The 20,696-nt window shown below is 34.6% G+C and overlaps 1 long non-coding RNA gene and 1 other non-coding gene across 2 annotated transcripts; one reads left to right on the top strand and one right to left on the bottom strand.

Moving 5' to 3' along the window:
* LOC112003037 (uncharacterized) lies at nt 1–9,012 on the bottom strand. Its single transcript, XR_010625975.1, has 3 exons — nt 8,898–9,012; nt 8,691–8,802; nt 1–345 (listed from the first exon to the last, which is right to left on the bottom strand). It is a non-coding gene; the product is annotated as an uncharacterized LOC112003037 (transcript).
* Nucleotides 9,013–18,884: 9,872 nt separating this feature from the next.
* Nucleotides 18,885–20,432, top strand: LOC136064351 (uncharacterized). Its single transcript, XR_010625976.1, has 2 exons — nt 18,885–19,260; nt 20,078–20,432. It is a non-coding gene; the product is annotated as an uncharacterized LOC136064351 (long non-coding RNA).
* Nucleotides 20,433–20,696: the final 264 nt, after the last annotated feature.

The raw sequence follows: 20,696 nt of genomic DNA on the forward strand, positions 1-20,696 counted from the left end.
GCTGGAATGAAGGATAAAATACCTTCACCAAACAGCTCAAGCAACGATACCAGGAGATGCCCAGAATCCAAGTCATTTTTCCATATCTGATTGAGGAGAGCTGACTTCTTCAGAGCTTGTTTATCACCTTTGTCTCTCTTACCCCTGCCATCAACTATCTCATTAGGTGTCTGTCCAGAAGATGAGGATGGACCCATGTTAGAATCACCAGGAACTGGAACCACAGATATCCCTTCCATGTGAGATGGAGAGGAATTGGTAAAAACTGGAATAATTGGACCATCAGTTGCTGTTTTCTTGTGGGTGGCTGCTCTTCCAAGTGCTCCATGCTCTCCTTGCGCTTATCTTGGTGATTTAAATAAGGGTTAAAAAGCTGTTATAGTATGACCTCAAGTATAGGAATATTGATCAAATATTAAGTCCAAAGTTGAAAGAGGTGGATCCTGCTCAGAAATAGAATAAAAAGTTCAGGTATACTGCATTTTGCAGTTCTCCCCTTGAACATGAGCCAATTCTACAGGATCATATCCCCTACAATTGATGAACCTACAAAATCTTGAAATGAGCAAATAACAGTAGCCACATCAATAAAAAAATGCTAAGTCAGTAATCAATAGGCCAACTCAGCTCTTAAAAATTCAACTCAGAAAATCTGACAAAATTACAACCTTTGCACCTCCCACCATAACCCCCCCCCCCCCCCCCCCCCCCTCCCATAGATGCCGCAACAGTGCCATCAAGTCCAAGGCCGGAGCGGTGAGATCTCAACCTCAATCTTCACCATCTCAAAGCTGCAGCAAAAACATTAAATGAACCATGAATCTTCTCATCAATGCAATGGACACCTTCCCCTCACTTTTCCTCCACAAAGCCACCTTTCCCCAATCCACCAAACTATGAATCTGCTCATAAATGAATCCAGGGACCTTCCATTCCTCTTAGTCTCCCCTTCCTCAATTACTCAATCAATTTCAACAACAGACATGCTTCAAAATCCGCATCTCAATCTATCACCCCTAGCCATTTCCAAACCTAGTGTAGGGAACGTGTGTAGGCTGAACTATTTTGGATTTTTTTAGCAATGAGGGTTGCTTAGAACATTTAGTAGGTGGTTAGGCACCTCTACAAGAACACTAAGTTCCAAAGAAAAGCACACAAAGGCTTAAAATCACTAATTCTCAAAAATTGGTTACAAAATGAGAGTACAAGAGTACTTTACAATCTGTTCTACAACTAACAACCATTAGTATCTCGCCAAGTGTCAAACTAACACTGGTTACATCTAATGCAAGTAACTAACTCATTAACAAGACTAACTAATTCAGATAAGAATGACTTCCATATAAGCTAACTGCCTTAAGGCTCTTGTTTGGACACAAAGATAGTTGTAACTAACTGTTCTCAACAGCTAAGGCTGTTAACTAGAACTCAAACAAAGACATCTTAAAACAGTTTAGAAGATGCTCCTGCATCAAAACCAAAGCCTCATTCTTCACCTCAAACGGCGCCATATCTGCTGCGACCTCCAAAATCGACATGGCAAGGAACAAGTAAGGCATCTATACGCTGAAACACGTCCCTAGATTTCATCAGTCTGGACTTGGATGCGGTGGGGGTGTCCGAGGGAGAGGGGGTTATTGAGGGAGGGGCAAAGGTTGTAATTTTGTTTGATTTGCTGAGTTGGATTTTTAAGAGCTTTGGCATATTGATTAATGGCTTAGCATTTTCTATAGATGTTACTCATTGTTATGGGCTCATGGCAGGACATTGTAGGTTCATTAATTGCAGCGGAAATAGTCCCCAATTCTACCCCCAATAGAAGAATCATTACAAAACACATTTCCTTTGCATTATAAGGTGGCAAAATCTTATTATGAGTAAGAAGCACGTAACATGCATGTAGCTAAGAGCTAACAACCTAACTTAAAAGCTCGAAAATGTGTTGAAAAAATAAGAGCTATTTAGACCCCCCCAATTAAAGTTACGGCTTGATAGATTTTATACTAACTTACTATAAAGTGCGGAATAGTGTAAATGCGAGCAGATAGACAAATAAGCTACTCTAATCCATAAACTAAGTAACACAGCAATATAATGGAATATAAAAGAGTAGGGAAGAAGGATGCAAACACAGAAAACACCGAGACATGTTTTCGAAGAGGAAACCGAAGAACTCGGCGAAAAACCTCTCTACCGTCCTCCAAGCGGAAATCGATTCACTAGATAATCAGTTGGGATACATGGGTTAGCAAGAGACCCTCCAAGCCTAATCTACCCGATGCACCTAATCCCTCCAAGCTCCTACTTCAACAAGGCTTCTCAGAACCGTGTCTTATCTAGCACCCCGGATCCCGCAACAAGCTCCATGTTGCATCTGCCATTCCAGGCTTCTTCTAATACTTCCCAGCAGCACCAAAACGTCACACAACACTCTCAAAGGGTGTGGTAGGTGTTTGGGCTATTAACCTCTCAATGGTGTGGAAATGGAGAGGGAAGGGTTAAGGAGATACCACAAGCAAGTGTATAGAGAAAGGTGGGGATGACAATCTTTAATTCCTAATGTGTTTGGCTTAGATTTTCTCTCTAAAGCATTCCTTAACATTTGTGGGTAATGAGGGTATATATAGGATAGGTACAAAAAGTGTGAGTCAATCAGTACAGGCTGGCAGAACAGATTGCCTCGCGGGTGGCTCGCGGGAAGGTCTTACCCGCGAGATACTTGTGAGACACAACTGTCTCCATCTGGCCTAACTCTTCGCATTCCAGCATGTGCATGGCACATGATTCATTTCGTGGGAAGCTAGGTCGCAACATACCGCGAGAATTCTTCATCCTTCAAATGCTTGAGTCTTCACATACTCTCTCTCTATCACACATCCCTTACAACAAATCCCACACTAGATACAGGGTATGAATGATTGAAAATGATTACAATCAAATTTGGCACGGAATAAAAGCCAACAAAATACATAGTTGTAAATAACAACTTTACAATTTCCCCCTTTGGCTATTCCGTGACAAAACCCTAAAATAGACTCTAGACTTAAACGTGAGTTTGGGAACAAAGGCAAAACTCACTCACACCTAATTCTAGATTCTGATAAGCTTTTGAAACATATGAACAAGTATCTCCTGAAACACAACAACACAATAACATCATTGTATGCAGAAAAAACTTGAAAAACATATGGAGCAATAATAGCATGATCAAGCAAAATGAAGTAGAAACACTAGATCATGGCAAGATCAAACAAGCAATCACTATACAAAAGCGATCACTATGCTCATTCACACGAGGAATGAACATCCGGACGTGCAAAATGATAAGCTCATTTGAAGAGTATCATTTGCAAATCCAACACTCAACCAATGCGAAATACACGAAGTATTTGCATTTAGGAACAATCCTACACGGGCACAAGAGTGACGTATTGACGTAAAATGTATGACATTAAACATCAAGTACACAAGCATAAAGGCTGCATAAACAAGGTACTGCATATACATGGCACAAACCATAAAAGCCTACAAACATGCAATGAAACAAACCCTTAAAGCTTACAAAAGCAACATGGGTACGTGAACCATACAAAATATAAAATACTTCCTTTATCATATCACTCCCCCTATCATGAATCATAAGAGCTGTGATGAGCTTGGAACATATATACATGTACCTTGAAACACTTGCACAAAACACAATAGACCCTCAAGGTAAAGCAAGTAATGAACGGACAAGTATAATGTAACAAGAAAATTGCGATCAAGTAAACATGATGTGAAACATGTGAGTAACTTGATCATACACCAAACAGTCATATGGAAATGACTACAATGATCATATAGCAAGGAAAATGATCATCCGAACATGCAACCGATAAAGCACAATAGCATAAGGATAAAAGCATGTCCAACACATAAGCACGATGCAATAAGAGCAATAAAGCATATCAAAGCACCATAAAGTAACAAGAAAACAAGCATAAAGTAAATCAAGGTTTTCTCAAAAAATGTCTTCTCCCCCTTGATATATGCATCTCCCCTATGGCTTTCTCCCTCTACGAATGTGCACAAGGTAGAATTTCTCCCCCTAAGAGTGTGCACATGAGTCATATAGAAATGACGAAACACACTAGTATACTCTCTGGTATATTCTCCTCCTTTTTGTCACGAATAGACAAATGAATCAAGAGGAAGGAGGGAAAGAAGAAAATATGAAGATGATGCATGAGGAATGCAAGATGAATGAGAAAATGAAGCTCAAACATAAGACAAAAATATTTTTTTTTAAAAATGCTACAAAGCATAAAGAACATGACATGCTAAGGATGATGGAACATGATATGGACCTAGGCATGATATAGACACAAGAACATGTTAAATGTTAAAAAGTCTAAAAAGACTTAACTAGCATGAGTGAATGCAAAAACATGTCAAGTATTCAAGTGTGTGTAGTAAAGGTGCAACTAATGTGCATCTAGTGTGCATATGAGATGCATGACCAATGCATGAGCAAGGCACTCAAGGGGCAAAGTGTACAAAACACACTACCAAAGATCAAAACATGATAAACATGAATAATTATGGTGATCCCCAAAATTTGGTACTTTTCGGAGTCCAAAACAACGAGAAAATGTCATATGGGCATTTTATCAAACACTTAAGTGCACACACTACCCATGTATGACAAACAATGCAAGAACATATGAAAATCTTGCCTAAATACATGTTATTTTTGCCACAATGGGCCAACATCCAAAGCAAATTATCATTTAAAACAAAGCCCAATCAAAAAGATTGACAAAAATTAAGTTTTCCAACTCCCATTTGAGAAGATCCCAACTATGAACATAAAACCTCCAAAAACGTAATCTAAGGATCAAAATCAATGAAATGAGTTAAAAATTACCTTAGAGATATTTATGGAATGAAAAACACTTGAATTTAGTTGGGTTTTGATGTAGAAACATTAAAACAGGGGTTTAGGAGAAGATGGGAGGCGTTTAAAACAAATGACCCACGAAATGCCCTTTAAAAAGCTGATCTGGAAATTTTCGCTGGTATCTCGCTACTTAGAATTCCGCAAAAATTTCACTGGTATCTCGCAAGTATCTCATAGGTAAGCCTTATTTGTGAAACAGCCGTGAAACAATCGCGAAACTCTCTGTCCAAAGCTGAAAAACTTGCGAATTGGACCCTTTCACTCGTGACTAAACTTAAACATGAAATAAGTCACGAAAACACCCAGAAAATATGTTTTTCACACAAAAACAATTTGAAAACTTTGAAAAACACGGATGATACAAATCACTTCCAAAGGCAAACAAAAAGAACAAAAATCTTTTTGGTTTGATCCACATATGGTTGAGCACACACACATCACATTTGAACATGTACAATCACAGAAATGAAATAGACATTCATTGAACAAAAATCTTGTGTGTGTGTGTGAAGATCAAGTGTGGAATAGTCCTTAGACTAGAGTGAAGCTTCAATTATCAATTCAATCGAGTCATACACAACTGATACGAAATCAAGTGGACTATCTCCATTATAGAAATGAGTATATATGACCTCCCACACATTGAATACACAACTTAGAAGCTTTTCATTTGGCTTTTGCATAAAGCATAACAATTGATCCATTTTTGGACAAAACATCTCATTTTGAGATCGGTGCTTGAAATTTTTGATATTTCAACATTTAGACTTAGCCTTTGGCTTTTTGAGCACCGTACAATTTACATTAAAAGGGTCGTTTTTCCTTTTTCTTAGTCAAATACTAATATATGCGACAGGCTTTTGCAGCTCAATATCTCTTTTCATTTGGAGATTTACATTTAGTGAGCTATTTTTGCAAAAACATAAAAATAAAGTGAGAAGAGATATAGACACAAGTCTATGCAAGTATCAAGACCAACAAGACTATTGACCAATCATTTATGACAAGTTTGAAAATCTATTTACAACAGTCACACATAGTGTTCAAGATTTCTTCCACAAAGATAAATGTGCATATAGAACAAGCTAAGCTCGTAAATGCACTACGCCATTAATACGAAGGTACTAGGCCAAACTCACATGTGAAATGTGCTCAAATATATACGATCAAACTTTTTGAATTTTTCACTTTTTATGTGATTTTGGATTTTTTACACACACAAAACAAAGACATAAAAGTAAGATCAAAACAAAAGCAACGCATACAAATAAATGCAAAACGCACAAATGCATAAAGATATAACATACAATGCATGAAAGGTCCTACAGAGATCGAAAGAATTAGATCAAGGACCAAAAAAGCAAAAGCTCAACCATAGGAACCCTTCCTCATCCAAACAGAACAATTGTTTGGAATGAGTGTCTCATGAGAAGTGAGACGAGGGTTGGAAGAATGAGAACCAGAGATACACATAGTCAAGGAGTTAAGAGCATTAAACACTTTCTTTAACAACATGTTATTATCACTTAAATCCGGTTTATCATGCAAAGCACAACTTCCAAAAGGCTCAAGTTTCTTTTTTCTTTTAATTTTTTTAAGAGCACGAAACTTAGAGCAATGAGGTCTTAGATGACCAAAAGCACCACAATGGTGACAAACAATGTTTTTAGATCCATTAGGCTTTTTGGGAATGGATCTAGTAACTTGGTTTTGTTCTCTCTTCAACTTAGAACATTGAGGCCTTATATGACCAATCACACCGCAATGGTGGCAAGTTGGAACAAACTTAGATCCACTCAATTCCCTAGGATTGGACCTAAATAGAGGCTTTGACTTAATAGCCTTTCTCTGCACTTTTTGATTTATTTTATGTGGAGGAATGTACACCGATTTGTCCTTTGAGGCAAAACACACATTAGGCACAAAATCGGGTACCACAACATGATTGCAACATATATTTTCATCTTTTTTAATAATAGGTTTAGTAATCAAACACTTGGCATGCATCTTAAGAAATTCATTTTCATATTTAAGATCATCAACAAGTTTGTTAGACAAAACAAGTTTAGCATCCAAGTCCATATTCAAACATTCAAACTCTTTCAACTTTTCAAGAGAACTTTTAGCAAGTTTCTTATTTTTTTCAACCAATTTGATGGATTCATTGAGCTTAGCAATCAAATCATCATTTTCAAAAAAATAACTTGCTTAAATTTTTTTGAAACTTCTTAGCATTTTTCTTCAAAAGTTTAATGTTAGGAATATCAACAACATCCAAGGATTCATGTAACATAGCATCACAATCATGAGGATTATCACTCATAGAGAGATTTTCACAAACACATGGCATGTTACAATCAACAACATCCATAGAAGCATACAAAGCATTATCCATGGCAAAACACACACACGGGGTCAAGGATCACACTTAAGTAATGAAACCAAAACAAGTGCACCCGCTCTGATACCAATTGAAAGCTCGAAAATGTGTTGAAAACACAAAAGCTATTTAGACCCCCCCAATTAAAGTTACTACTCGATAGATTTTACACTAACTTACTACAAAGTGCGGAATAGTGTAAATTCGAGCGGATGGACAAATAAGCTACTCTAATCCATAAACTAAGCAACACAGTAGTATAATGGAATGTAAAAGAGTAGGGAAGAAGGATGCAAACATAGAAAACACCGAGACGTGTTTTCGAAGTGAAAACCGAAGAACTCGGCGAAAAACCTCTCCGCCACCCTCCAAGCGAAAATTGATCCACTAGACAATCAGTTGGGATACATGGGTTAGCTAGAGACCCTCCAAGTCTAATCTACCCGATGCACCTAAGCCCTCTAAGCTCCTACTCCAACAAGACTTCTTAGAACCGTGTCTTGTTTAGCACCCCGGATTCCGCAACAAGCTCCATGTTGCATCTGCCATTCTAGGCTTCTTCCAATACTTCCCAGCAGCAATAAAATGTCACACAGTACTCTCCAAGGTTGTGGTAAGTGTTTGGGCTATCAACCTCTCAATGATGTGGAAATGGAGAGGGAAGGGTTGAGGAGATACCACAAGCAAGTGTATAAAGAAAGGTGGGGATGACAATCTCTAATTCCCAATATGTTTGGCTTGGGTTTTCTCTCTAAAGCATTCCTCAACATTTGTGGGTAATGAGGGTATATATAGGATAGGTACAGAAAATGTGAGTCAATCAGTACAGGCTAGCAGAACAGATTTCCTCGTAGGTGTCTCGCGGGAAGGCCTTACTCGCAAGATACTCGCGAGACACAGCTGTCTCCACCTGGCCTAACTCTTTACATTTCAGCATGTGCATGGCACATGATTTATTTCGCGGGAAGCTAGGTCACGACATACCTGCGAGAATTCTTCATCCTTCAAATGCTTGAGTCTTCGCACTCTCTCTCTATCACACATCCCTTACAACAAATCCTACACTAGATACAGGGTATGAATGATTGAAAATGATTACAATCAAATTTGGCACGGAATAAAAGCCAACAAAATACATAGTTGTAAATAACAACTTTACATGACCCTTGAATATACTTGTGACCATATATGTGTGCCCAATCCTAGTATTACAAAGAAATCTTAAAACACCATTTACACAATCTTGCCCTAATTGCAATTCACTTGAAAGTTGAGACCCTACATACATTTACCAGTGTAAACACTTGAGGTAAGTTCAAATGGATTATTCAATTTAAGCCAATAAAAAAAAATTAGTATATTTCTTACTTGGCACTGTGGTAGTAACTCTTGCATTGGACCTCCATACTGCACGTGCTGGTAGGGATGTCAGAGGTGGAAACATCTTGAGCAGATCATATATACATTGACCTGCTGCATGCTGGCAAAAGCAAGGTCTTATTACACCCATGCATCCAACTTAAAACTTCCATCAATGTAAAATTATACAAGGATTGGATAAGAAGAGAATCTCACCAGCAGGGCTCCATAAACACGCCAAGCTTCATTCCTCTTCATCTCATTCTTTTGCTCCTCAAGGGCATCTCTGGTTCAAGAAGTCGCATATATGGCTCAAGATTTGGAAGTATAAGAATGCGAACCTACTTGTAAAGCACAGAAGCATAAAAAACAACTCAAAAACCTTGTAGATAAGTACAAATACGATGAAGAAACTCAAACATAACATAGATTCAGATATATAACAATCACCCACATCTATAAAGAGGGAAAAATAGGTACAAAATGACTCAAATGAGAGAGTTCAGATACTGCCTTAGGTTTTCATGTTTACTTTTTTCAAAGAAAGTTACCTTAGAGTTTAGACTGCGAAAGCCTCATTGCAAATGGAATTAAGTATTTTGTGACTTTCCTTAAACCAATTTTGGTATAAGAATTTGGGAAGAAACACTAAACACAATTTGAATCATAGTGGAAAAGAAACCCTATGCAGAGACTGAGGGAGATTACTTGCAAACATCATTTTTAGGGTTCAAAATTGAGAATTTCTTAAGGCTGCACCAACATCATTTGGCGACTTGCCAGTTGCGAGTCACTTGCGAGTCCCAGCCGCGAAGCCCTGCATTTCTTGTACTTTCTTGAGCATTTCTTCACACTCTCTCACTCACTACCCTTACATGAATCTCACCTAAATACAGGGTTTCTAAGTGCTGAAATACAAGCAAATTGACACGGAATAAAGCCAACAAGATGGTTGATTAAATTCAACCTTACAAGTATATTTACTTGATTTTGTTTCATGTTTATTTGTTTATATGGATGTTTGTTTTATTTGCTTTATGTTAGTTTAGTGCTTAGGGTTCTAACATGCTTGTTTGATCTCACATGTTATATCTTTATTTGATTAATTTCTAAAAATGTAATTTTTCGGATCTATGCTAAATGATGCGTACGCATCCATCGAGTATGTGTGCACATGATTCAACCATGCGTACGCTTAGTTGAGTATACATGCGCACCTCGAACCCAGATAAGGGAAAATTTCTTGTTTTTGTTTGTTTAGTTATTTTTCACATGATATTTAATTTGTTTAACTATGTTTAGGTTAATTAATTGTGTTTAATTATTTTCCATGTTTGTTTGAATCTTTTTGCCATGTTTGGTTTATTTTGTAATCTTTCCTTATACATGTGATTTAATTGTTATCTTTTCCTTTTTAGTATATGTTTGACTGTGTTTTATTTGTTTCCTTTTATACTGTGATATGATCTTTAATATGTTTTGTGTGTTATTTTCTTAAGTGCATGATGTATATTTAATTTAATGATTAGGACTCTCTTAATAAACTCTTTAATTAAATATGGCCTAACAACAAATAATGGAGATCGGCCCACAAGCCGGACGGTCTTGGATGCCTAACACCTTCCCAAACCGTACCTAAACTCTGGACCCATAGTTTGGTATGCAAACTTATGCATGTAAGTGATTGGTCCAAAATGCCCAATATAAGGAATAGACCTAATCTAGGTGGTGACTCCATTTTTTCTTTGCCATGGTTCACTCGGCCGAGGCGTACGCCCTTGCGCCCACAGTTGCGATTCCGCTGGGGATAGAAATGAAGTTTAACTTTGACATGTTGTTAGGCCATAATTAAATAAAGATTTTATTAATTAAGCCCAATCCTATTTTACTTTCTTCTTTTTTTTTTCTTTTTTTTTTTTTTCACACACATGCACTTTGTACCCATGTAACCTTGGTTGGTGATGAGTGGGAAAGTGAAGGCTCCATTCGGGCTAAGACTTTCAGAAGTTCATCCCACTAACACACAATCTGTGCCATTGTTTGTGATGGGCTTTGAGTACATTAACGGTTTGGATCCATTTAGGCCGAAGGTTGGAACAACGACCTACCTAGTTGTGAGTGACCTACTGATTTGCTCCTTTAACTTTAAGGAGCTTACCCACATGTTGATGAGCTTAGAACCCAATCATGTAGGGTTACCCAATTGTGTGTGCATGTGTGCGCTTTGTTTGAATTGTTTATTGGGCAAATAAAATTGGTCAATCTTTTTTTTTTAGTCTTTTATGGTTCTTCAATATTATCAAGTTTCGAGGGAAATTGAAGTGAGGTTGAAAGTGAAGATGGATTGAAAAAGGTAAGAACGTCTTTAGCGTGTACTACAATAAGAATAAGGATAATTGAATTCATCATTGCCACCAAAAGTTTTCTCATAAATTCATTTGCCATCGATTTTCTTCTAGTTCGGAAATCTTCTTGTTTTGAAGATAAATTCAAAATAATAATGAGGGCTTAAACCCTTATGTCTTATATATAATTGAATGATCAAACACAATTGAATCATAATTTAATTTATAAATGTACTTATTCCTAATATTTCTTTATAAAATAAGTCTTGCTCAAGAATTGTGACTCTTGGAACAATGAGAATCTAAAAGTTAAGTGGTTCCTAGTTTTAAAATGTAGCCATGACACAAGGTATCATAACAGGTCTTATGTTAGCATGTAATTTTTTACAAAATTCAAGTATACTTTAAAATTGCAATTAGATTCAAACAAACATGTGACAAGGGATGATCCAATACTCAAAATAATCTACATTAAGGAACCCACTAAAAGTTTTTGAAGAAAGGTGTTGATTTAACAATTATGATATACAAATTATATCATCTGATTATTAATTAATGATAAAATATATATGGTAAAAGTAATATGTGTTTAAAGAGAAGAAAAGTTATTGGAAACAAAATGATTGTCCAAATATCACCGAATATTTAATTGAAAAAAATAGAATAAACAAACTTATTAAAATATATGACTTGGGAGGGAAGTAATTTATTGATTCAATGCATAAGGCAAAAGACCGCATTTCCCTAAACAAAGTTTACTTAAAAAAGAGCTATTTAAAAGTGGCGACTTAGATAGATCGATAACTTTGTTTCTTAAAATTATGTCCCAGAGTCACTGTAAATATATATATATATATATATATGAAAAATTTAGAGAAATTTAATTAGAATCTAATTTTGCACCATATGTCAAATTTATTGGAGATCAAACCATAATTATCCACTTAAATTTTTTAATTTTGTACAAAGTGAGTTAATGAGTGCAAAATACTAACAATTTAATATTAATAAACTATAAAATATAAAATAAAATAAAATAAAAACCAATCATATATACTCAATAAAAATTGCCACATAACAAAGATCACCACACGTTTTATCTTATAAAAAATTAGAAGAAGAAAAATCATATGTAGTATTAAATTTAGGTAAAAATTTTAATATGTGACTAATTACGTTTAACTTTTTAAAAAATTGACTAATTATTTATATTTTTATGATAAAAATTGTGTTTAATTTTAAATGTATCTATACGTATGCATGTGTTACATGCTATTTTTTTTTAAATAATTTGACTAATTATTTAAAATTTTATAATAAAAATTGTAATTAATTTTAAATGTATCCATGCGTTTGTTAGTTATTATGTAATTAGTAGATAACTTTTAGCCTGAGTGATCTAAACTTTTGTTTTGAGAATGAAGAGTTATCTAAGGGTTGTCCATATTAACATGTGAAGAGTTGCTCTCCAAAAATCAAATGTCTAATTATTATAATAAAAATTGACCTCTCAAATCAAAAAGGGTTGAAGCTCCACCGCTAACCACAATAGTAAATAACACCTTTATTTTTTTTGATAACATAATTAAGATAATGTTGTTGGGCTAGGAAATTCTAGGACCCCTTAACCTAGGATTGGTAATAAAACCAAGACCAAAAGGCAAAATTCACAGTTTCAACATTTTTTTATTTCAGTTCTTTAAATTTGCATTTTGTCATTTTAGTCCTCTAAGTTTCAATAATCCTTAATTCAGTCATCTGTTAACAATCTGTCCAATGTTGCCGTTAATTTACCCAAACGACGCCGTTTTGCACTTTATTTAATGTATTTTTTATTTTTTTATTTAATTCTTAATTTAGAAATAAAAAATATATTAAATAAAAAGTGATAAGGATTTGTAGGCAAAAGTCATCAGGTGGGGTAGGTGAGAAGGTCATGAATGAGGGTAGGTGGGAGGGCATTATGGTAAAAGTGCTATGAGGCACTTTTCTCTCATGTCTCTTCCTCCCGATTTGGGAGGAAAAAATTTGTGGGCCTAGGAGAGAAAATTTTCTTCCTGTTTTTCCACCCTTCCTATTTTCTTTCTATTCCCAAACAGTGGAAAACTTAGTTTTCTACCCTATTTTCCTTCCTATATTTTCCATCCTTCCTAAATTCACCCCAACCAAACACAGTGTAAATCATTACAAATATAGCATAGTTTATAACATAGGATACTGTACCCAAGCAACACTCATTTATTCAATAAGCTTAAAAATTAGTATTTTGCTTAAAGGTAGCCAAAATACACAATTGGTTTTCTAAAGTTTACCTACTGATAACTTTTGGTTTCAAAAGTTTCAAGTGACTGCTATTAGTCCCCGAAGTTTAAAAACATGAGTGAAACTTCTGTTAATTCCTTTGTCTATGTGCCTAACAAAGTAATGATACGTAATTTTTTAAGTGACATGACAATTTTTTGCTATTAAAAAATTAACATTAGCCCCCAAATAAACCCCAATTTACTCGTTTTTAAACCCACTCAAATCAAATATGTTTCTAATGAGTCTCTCTTTCCCTAAATCAAACTCATGTTTTTTTTTTTTTTCTTTTGAGAAAAAAACACACACATACATATACACAAAGGAAAGAGAATGAAGTTCTAACACAAAAACACGCCACAAACTCCACTCAAAAGTAAAAGTAACTTTTAAAAGAAAGAGAGACAAGTTATACTATACACAATAAACTAGTATGATTCAACCAGTTTTAAGATGGTTTGATCAAATTTCAAAAACACAGTTGTTTCAAAAAAGAAAGTAAAAAAAAAAAAACTTGTCCCAAACTAGCTCCAATGCTTGTGTGGTGGTCGATCGGCACAATGATAAGCTAATAGGCTGTACAAAGTAGATGCTCTCTCAGTCTCCCGTGCTGTGTATGTGAAAGACTGAAACTACGAAATAGAAGTAAGAAGTTGAAAAAATAGAAAATTAAAAAAGTTAAAAAAGCGTGCAAAGTACGCTGAAGTAATATGTTGTAAGAGATTTTATTTTATTTTATTTTTATTTTTATTTTTTTTTTTTAAGGGGAATAACGTGTGGGCGCGTGTGGGATGTGGGTATTGGGAATGGGAGAGTGGGGTCTTCTTTGACTAGTTTGTTTAGGGTTTTGTTTATTTGTTTTTGTTTATGTTTTTTTTAAGTGCAATTTAAAAAGAACGAAAAAAAAAAAGTGAAGTAACGTCTAAGTATGAATTATATGCTCTTTATAGAAGAAGGTAAATTTATACTGTGATATGATCTTTAATATGTTTTGTGTGTTATTTTCTTAAGTGCATGATGTATATTTAAGTTAAGGATTAGGACTCTCTTAATAAACTCTTTAATTAAATATGGCCTAGCAACAAATAATGGAGATCGGCCCACAAGCCGGACGGTCTTGGGTGCCTAACACCTTCCCAAACCGTACCTAAACTCCGGACCCATAGTTTGGTATGCAAACTTATGCATGTAAGTGATTGGTCCAAAATGCCCAATATAAGGAATAGACCTAATCTAGGTGGTGACTCCATTTTTTCTTTGCCACAGTCCACTCGGCCGAGGCGTACGCCCTTGCGCCCACAGTTGCGATTCCGCTGGGGATAGAAATGAAGTTTAACTTTGATGTGTTGTTAGGCCATAATTAAATAAAGATTTTATTAATTAAGCCCAATCCTATTTTACCTCTTTTTTTCTTTTTTCTTTTTTCTTTTTTTCTTTTTTTTCACACACATGCACTTTGTACCCACGTAACCTTGGTTGGTGATGAGTGGGAAAGTGGAGGCTCCATTCGGGCTAAGACTTTCAGAAGTTCATCCCACGAACACATAATCTGTGCCATTGTTTGTGATGGGCTTTGAGTACATTAACGGTTTGGATCCATTTAGGCCGAAGGTTGGAACAACGGCCTACCTAGTTGTGAGTGACCTACTGATTTGCTCCTTTAACTTTAAGGAGCTTACCCACATGTTGATGAGCTTAGAACCCAATTATGTAGGGTTACCCAATTATGTGTGCATCTGTGCGCTTTGTTTGAATTGTTTATTGGGCTAATAAAATTGGTCAATCTTTTTTTTTTAGTCTTTTATGGTTCTTCAATATTATCAAGTTTCAAGGGAAGTCAATCTTTTTTTTTTAGTCTTTTATGGTTCTTCAATATTATCAAGTTTCGAGGGAAATTGAAGTGAGGTTGAAAGTGAAGATGGATTGAAAAAGGTAAGAACGTCTTTAGCGTGTACTACAATAAGAATAAGGATAATTGAATTCATCATTGCCACCAAAAGTTTTCTCATAAATTCATTTGCCATCGATTTTCTTCTAGTTCAGAAATCTTCTTGTTTTGAAGATAAATTCAAAATAATAATGAGGGCTTAAACCCTTATGTCTTATATATAATTGAATGATCAAACACAATTGAATCATAATTTAATTTATAAATGTACTTATTCCTATAATATTTCTTTATAAAATAAGTCTTGCTCAAGAATTGTGACTCTTGGAACAATGAGAATCTAAAAGTTAAGTGGTTCCTAGTTTTAAAATGTAGCCATGACACAAGGTATCATAACAGGTCTTATGTTAGCATGTAATTTTTTACAAAATTCAAGTATACTTGTAAAATTGCAATTAGATTCAAACAAACATGTGACAAGGGATGATCCAATACTCAAAATAATCTACATTAAGGAACCCACTAAAAGTTTTTGAAGAAAGGTGTTGATTTAACAATTATGATATACAAATTATATCATCTGATTATTAATTAATGATAAAATATATATGGTAAAAGTAATATGTGTTTAAAGAGAAGAAAAGTTATTGGAAACAAAATTGATTGGTCCAAATATCACCGAATATTTAATTGAAAAAAATAGAATAAACAAACTTATTAAAATATATGACTTGGGAGGGAAGTAATTTATTGATTCAATGCATAAGGCAAAAGACCGCATTTCCCTAAACAAGGTTTACTTAAACAAAGAGCTATTTAAAAGTGGCGACTTAGATAGATCGATAACTTTGTTTCTTAAAATTATGTCCCAGAGTCACTGTAATATATATATATATATATATATATATGAAAAATTTAGAGAAAATTCAATTAGAATCTAATTTTGCACCATATGTCCAAATTTATGTGGAGATCAAACCATAATTATCCACTTAAATTTTTTAATCTTTGTACAAAGTGAGTTAATGAGTGCAAAATACTAACAATTTAATATTAATAAACTATAAAATATAAAATAAAATAAAATAAAACCAATCATATATACTCAATAAAAATCACTACACAACAAAGATCACCACACGTTCTATCTTATAAAAAATTAGAAGAAGAAAAATCATATGTAGTATTAAATTTAGGTAAGAATTTTAATATGTGACTAATTACGTTTAATTTTTTAAAAAATTGACTAATTATTTATATTTTTATGATAAAAATTGTGTTTAATTTTAAATGTATCTATACGTATGCATGTGTTACATGCTATTTTTTAAAAAATAATTTGACTAATTATTTAAATTTTTATAATAAAAATTGTATTTAATTTTAAATGTATCCATGCGTTTGTTAGTTATTATGTAATTAGTAGATAACTTTTAGCTTGAGTGATCTAAACTTTTGTTTTGAGAATGAAGAGTTATCTAAGGGTTGTCCATATTAACATGTGAAGAGTTGCTCTCCAAAAATCAAATGTCTAATTATTATAATAAAAATTGACCTCTCAAATCAAAAAGGGTTGAAGCTCCACCGCTAACCACAATATTAAAGAACACCTTTATTTTTTCTGATAACATAATTAAGATGATGTTGTTTGGCTAGGAAATTCTAGGACCCCTTACCTAGGGTTGGTAATAAAACCAAGACCAAAAGGCAAAATTCACAGTTTCAACATTTTTTTATTTCAGTTCTTTAAATTTGCATTTTGTCATTTCAGTCCTCTAAGTTTCAATAATCCTTAATTCAGTCATCTGTTAACAATCTATCCAATGCTGCCATTAATTTACCCAAATGACGCCGTTTTGCACTTTATTTAATGTATTTTTTATTTTTTTATTTAATTCTTAATTTAGAAATAAAAAATATATTAAATAAAAAGTGATAAGGATTTGTGGGCAAAAGTCATCAGGTGGGGTAGGTGAGAAGGTCATGAATGAGGATAGGTGGGAGAGCATTATGGTAAAAGTGCTATGAGGCACTTTTCTCTCATGGCTCTTCCTCCCAATTTGGGAAGAAAAAATTTGTAGGCTCGGGAGAGAAAATTTTCTTTCTGGTTTTCCACTCTTCCTATTTTCTTTCTATTCCCAAACAGTGGAAAACTCAGTTTTCTACCCTATTTTCCTTCCTATGTTTTCCATCCTTCCTAAATTCACTCCAACCAAACACAGTGTAAATCATTACAAATATAGCATAGTTTATAACATAGGATACTGTACCCAAGCAACACTCGTTTATTCAATAAGCTTAAAAATTAGTATTTTGCTTAAAGGTAGCCAAAATACACAATTGGTTTTCTAAAGTTTACCTACTGATAACTTTTGGTTTCAAAAGTTTCAAGTGAGTGCTATTTAGACTGTTACCATGAAGCCAAATTCAAAATTTTCAGCATGCTAGTTAAAAGGTTTGGGCCCACGTCAATAAAATAGGTGATAATAGTAATATAGGCTATTGGTTCTCAACTTAAAAGCCACAAGTCTGTGCACATTGAAATTTCAAATTTAATTTATTTAAACAAATTCAGACGCCCTGTTCCTTCATCTCCTCACCCACGAGTTCCTCTATAGCCTATAATAGACTGTCTATCCCTCTCTCATGAACGTCGTCTTAAGCACCATGATCTGTTCCTCTCTCCCTCTCTCATCTCCGTTAACATTGTGGCCGTTCACCGTGCGGCCACCTTGCTGTTTCCGCCTTTGGTTTGGGTGGCTCTTTGATGCCGTTTCGATTATTATTTAAAACGAAAACCGATCTAGCCCAAGGCCGTGTGGTCCGGCTTCTTTTCCGACTCGACACCTCTCCAGACTTTCTCTATGCGTTTTTCCTTCATCTAATCCAGACTTTCCCTATTGGGTGTTGCAGTTACTGTTTTGTTTTGATATGTACTTGTACATGTAATGTGAGTTGTTTCTTAGGCACAATGAGCTAGCTCTTGGTCACTTGATACCACAATTTAGATAGAGCTCATTACCCGCACCCTTGCCATACAGACCTCATCCAACTTTCTGAGATAGACCAATAAGCACATACATAGGTTGGATTGTAAAATTATTAGTTTCTTTGAGTGAAGTATTTGCTGGTCTTCACAACTTGGGCTCATTCTTTCTGTACTCCAACTGTTTGATAAAATGCTCCAATGAAAATTTTTTATTTTTCATTTTATAGAATTTGGGTATAGACCTTTCATAAAACTTGTTTATTTCCATGAGAAAAGCTTAGTTTAATCATCAAGGCTCATTCTTGGACATGTTATTGTTATCATGTAAACTCTTGAGTCATAAACATGTAACTTTGATTTTTTCCTGCTGTGAACTGGTGGTGGTGGTGGTGGTGGTAGTGGTGGTGGTTGTGACTGTGGCTGTGGCTGTGGCTGTGACTGATGGTAGAGTGGGTTGTGGGTGGTGCTGTTGATTTTTTTTGGGAGTGTGATATATTATTTTATTGGAGTAGTTATATTATTTTATTGTAATGTTTATATTATTTTATTGTGTTAAAAGTTAAAATAGATCCATTGCTACAGCACGTATGTAGGTATAATAGATAAAGTGATTTTTAGTATAGCTAAATAGCTAAAATTTTGCTTTCACTACTGTGAATGCTCTTAGAAGCCACAAGTCTGTGCACATTGAAATTTCAAATTTAATTTATTTAAACAAATTCAGACGCCCTGTTCCTTCATCTCCTCACCCACAAGTTCCTCTATAGCCTATAATAGACTGTCTATCCCTCTCTCATGAACGGCGTCTCAAGCACCATGATCTGTTCCTCTCTCCCTCTCTCATCTCCGTTAACATTGTGGCCGTTCACCGTGCGGCCACCTTGCTGTTTCCGCCTTTGGTTTGGGTTGCTCTTTGATGCCGTTTCGATTATTATTTAAAACGAAAACCGATCCAGCCCAAGGCCGTGTGGTCCGGCTTCTTTTCCGACTAGAGACCTCTCCAGACTTTCTCTATGCATTTTTCCTTCATCTAATCCATAGCTACAAGCCCCATTGGTGAGTGCAATTTTTATTTTTTTAATTTGTAGAAATTTCGTATATACATTACAAGAAAATCATTATTAATGATTTGAATTGCAAATCTTTGTGATTGAATATACTGTTTGGGGTTTAGGTTGTAATGTGATTTGGATTTGCAATTTTTTCCCTATTGGGTGTTGCAGTTACTGTTTTGTTTTGATATGTACTTGTACATGTAATGTGAGTTGTTTCTTAGGCACAATGAGCTAGCTCTTGGTCACTTGATACCACAATTTAGATAGAGCTCATTACCCGCACCCTTGCCATACAGACCTCATCCAACTTTTTGAGATAGACCAATAAGCACATACATAGGTTGGATTGTAAAATTATTAGTTTCTTTGAGTGAAGTATTTGCTGGTTTTCACAACTTGGGCTCATTCTTTCTGTACTCCAACTGTTTGATAAAATGCTCCAATGAAAATTTTTTATTTTTCATTTTATAGAATTTGGGTATAGACCTTTCATAAAACTTGTTTATTTCCATGAGAAAAGCTTAGTTTAATCATCAAGGCTCATTCTTGGACATGTTATTGTTATCATGTAAACTCTTGAGTCATAAACATGTAACTTTGATTCATAAGTCATTTTAGTTTCTAGATCTAAGGTGCAATTTTACGTGCACTGGTCAAGATTAGTGCTAAGATCATGCTTTTTGTTTCTCCATTTATAAAATTTCCAAATTGTTATAAATTTGTCCCTCTTGCTTTCTCCATCCACAAGTATTGCCACTTGGATGTGAGGGCCATTTAGTTACCTCTCTTATGTTGCTTGGCATTTGATTTTGCAACAGCTAGAAGCGTTAATGGATTTTAGAGCTATGATACCAAAAAACTTGCATAACGAAGAGATATTATACCAAGAAATGGGGGGGCATGTTTTATAACATGAGCCATAAGAGCTGGAAGTACTGAATTTTTTGTGTGTCATTGTAATCAAGCTTAGAGCCATTGGAGCTTGCAAAAAAAAAAAAAAATTGCAGATTTCGGATGGAATATATAGTTAAGAAGCAAGAGATACATCAAATGTGAAACTATCATATTATTATAGCCTTTGTAGTCAAAGTGTATTTGAATAAGACTTTTGTTACTATGACCCTATAATCAAAGTGTACATTTAAATAAAATTTTGTTCATTTTTGGATCAAATTCCTTTCTTGTCTCCTTTTCTTTTAGATGAAATTTTGATTGTAACGAAAACATCAAAATTGTTCAACTTTGCAAAGGTGTATTTTTTTTTTCTTTTTTGAATGAATACAATAGAAGTTATTGATTGACAAATATAATCTAGTATTGATTGACAAATGTAATCAAGTATATGTTGTACAAGGAAATATGGAGCGGCATTCTACATCTAGATTTCTACACTATCCCTATTGTGAGGGGTACGTCTTTGCTAACACATAAGCACTT

Source organism: Quercus suber, unplaced genomic scaffold, assembly GCF_002906115.3.
Source record: "Quercus suber isolate HL8 unplaced genomic scaffold, Cork oak 2.0 scaffold_671, whole genome shotgun sequence".
NCBI lineage: Eukaryota > Viridiplantae > Streptophyta > Magnoliopsida > Fagales > Fagaceae > Quercus > Quercus suber.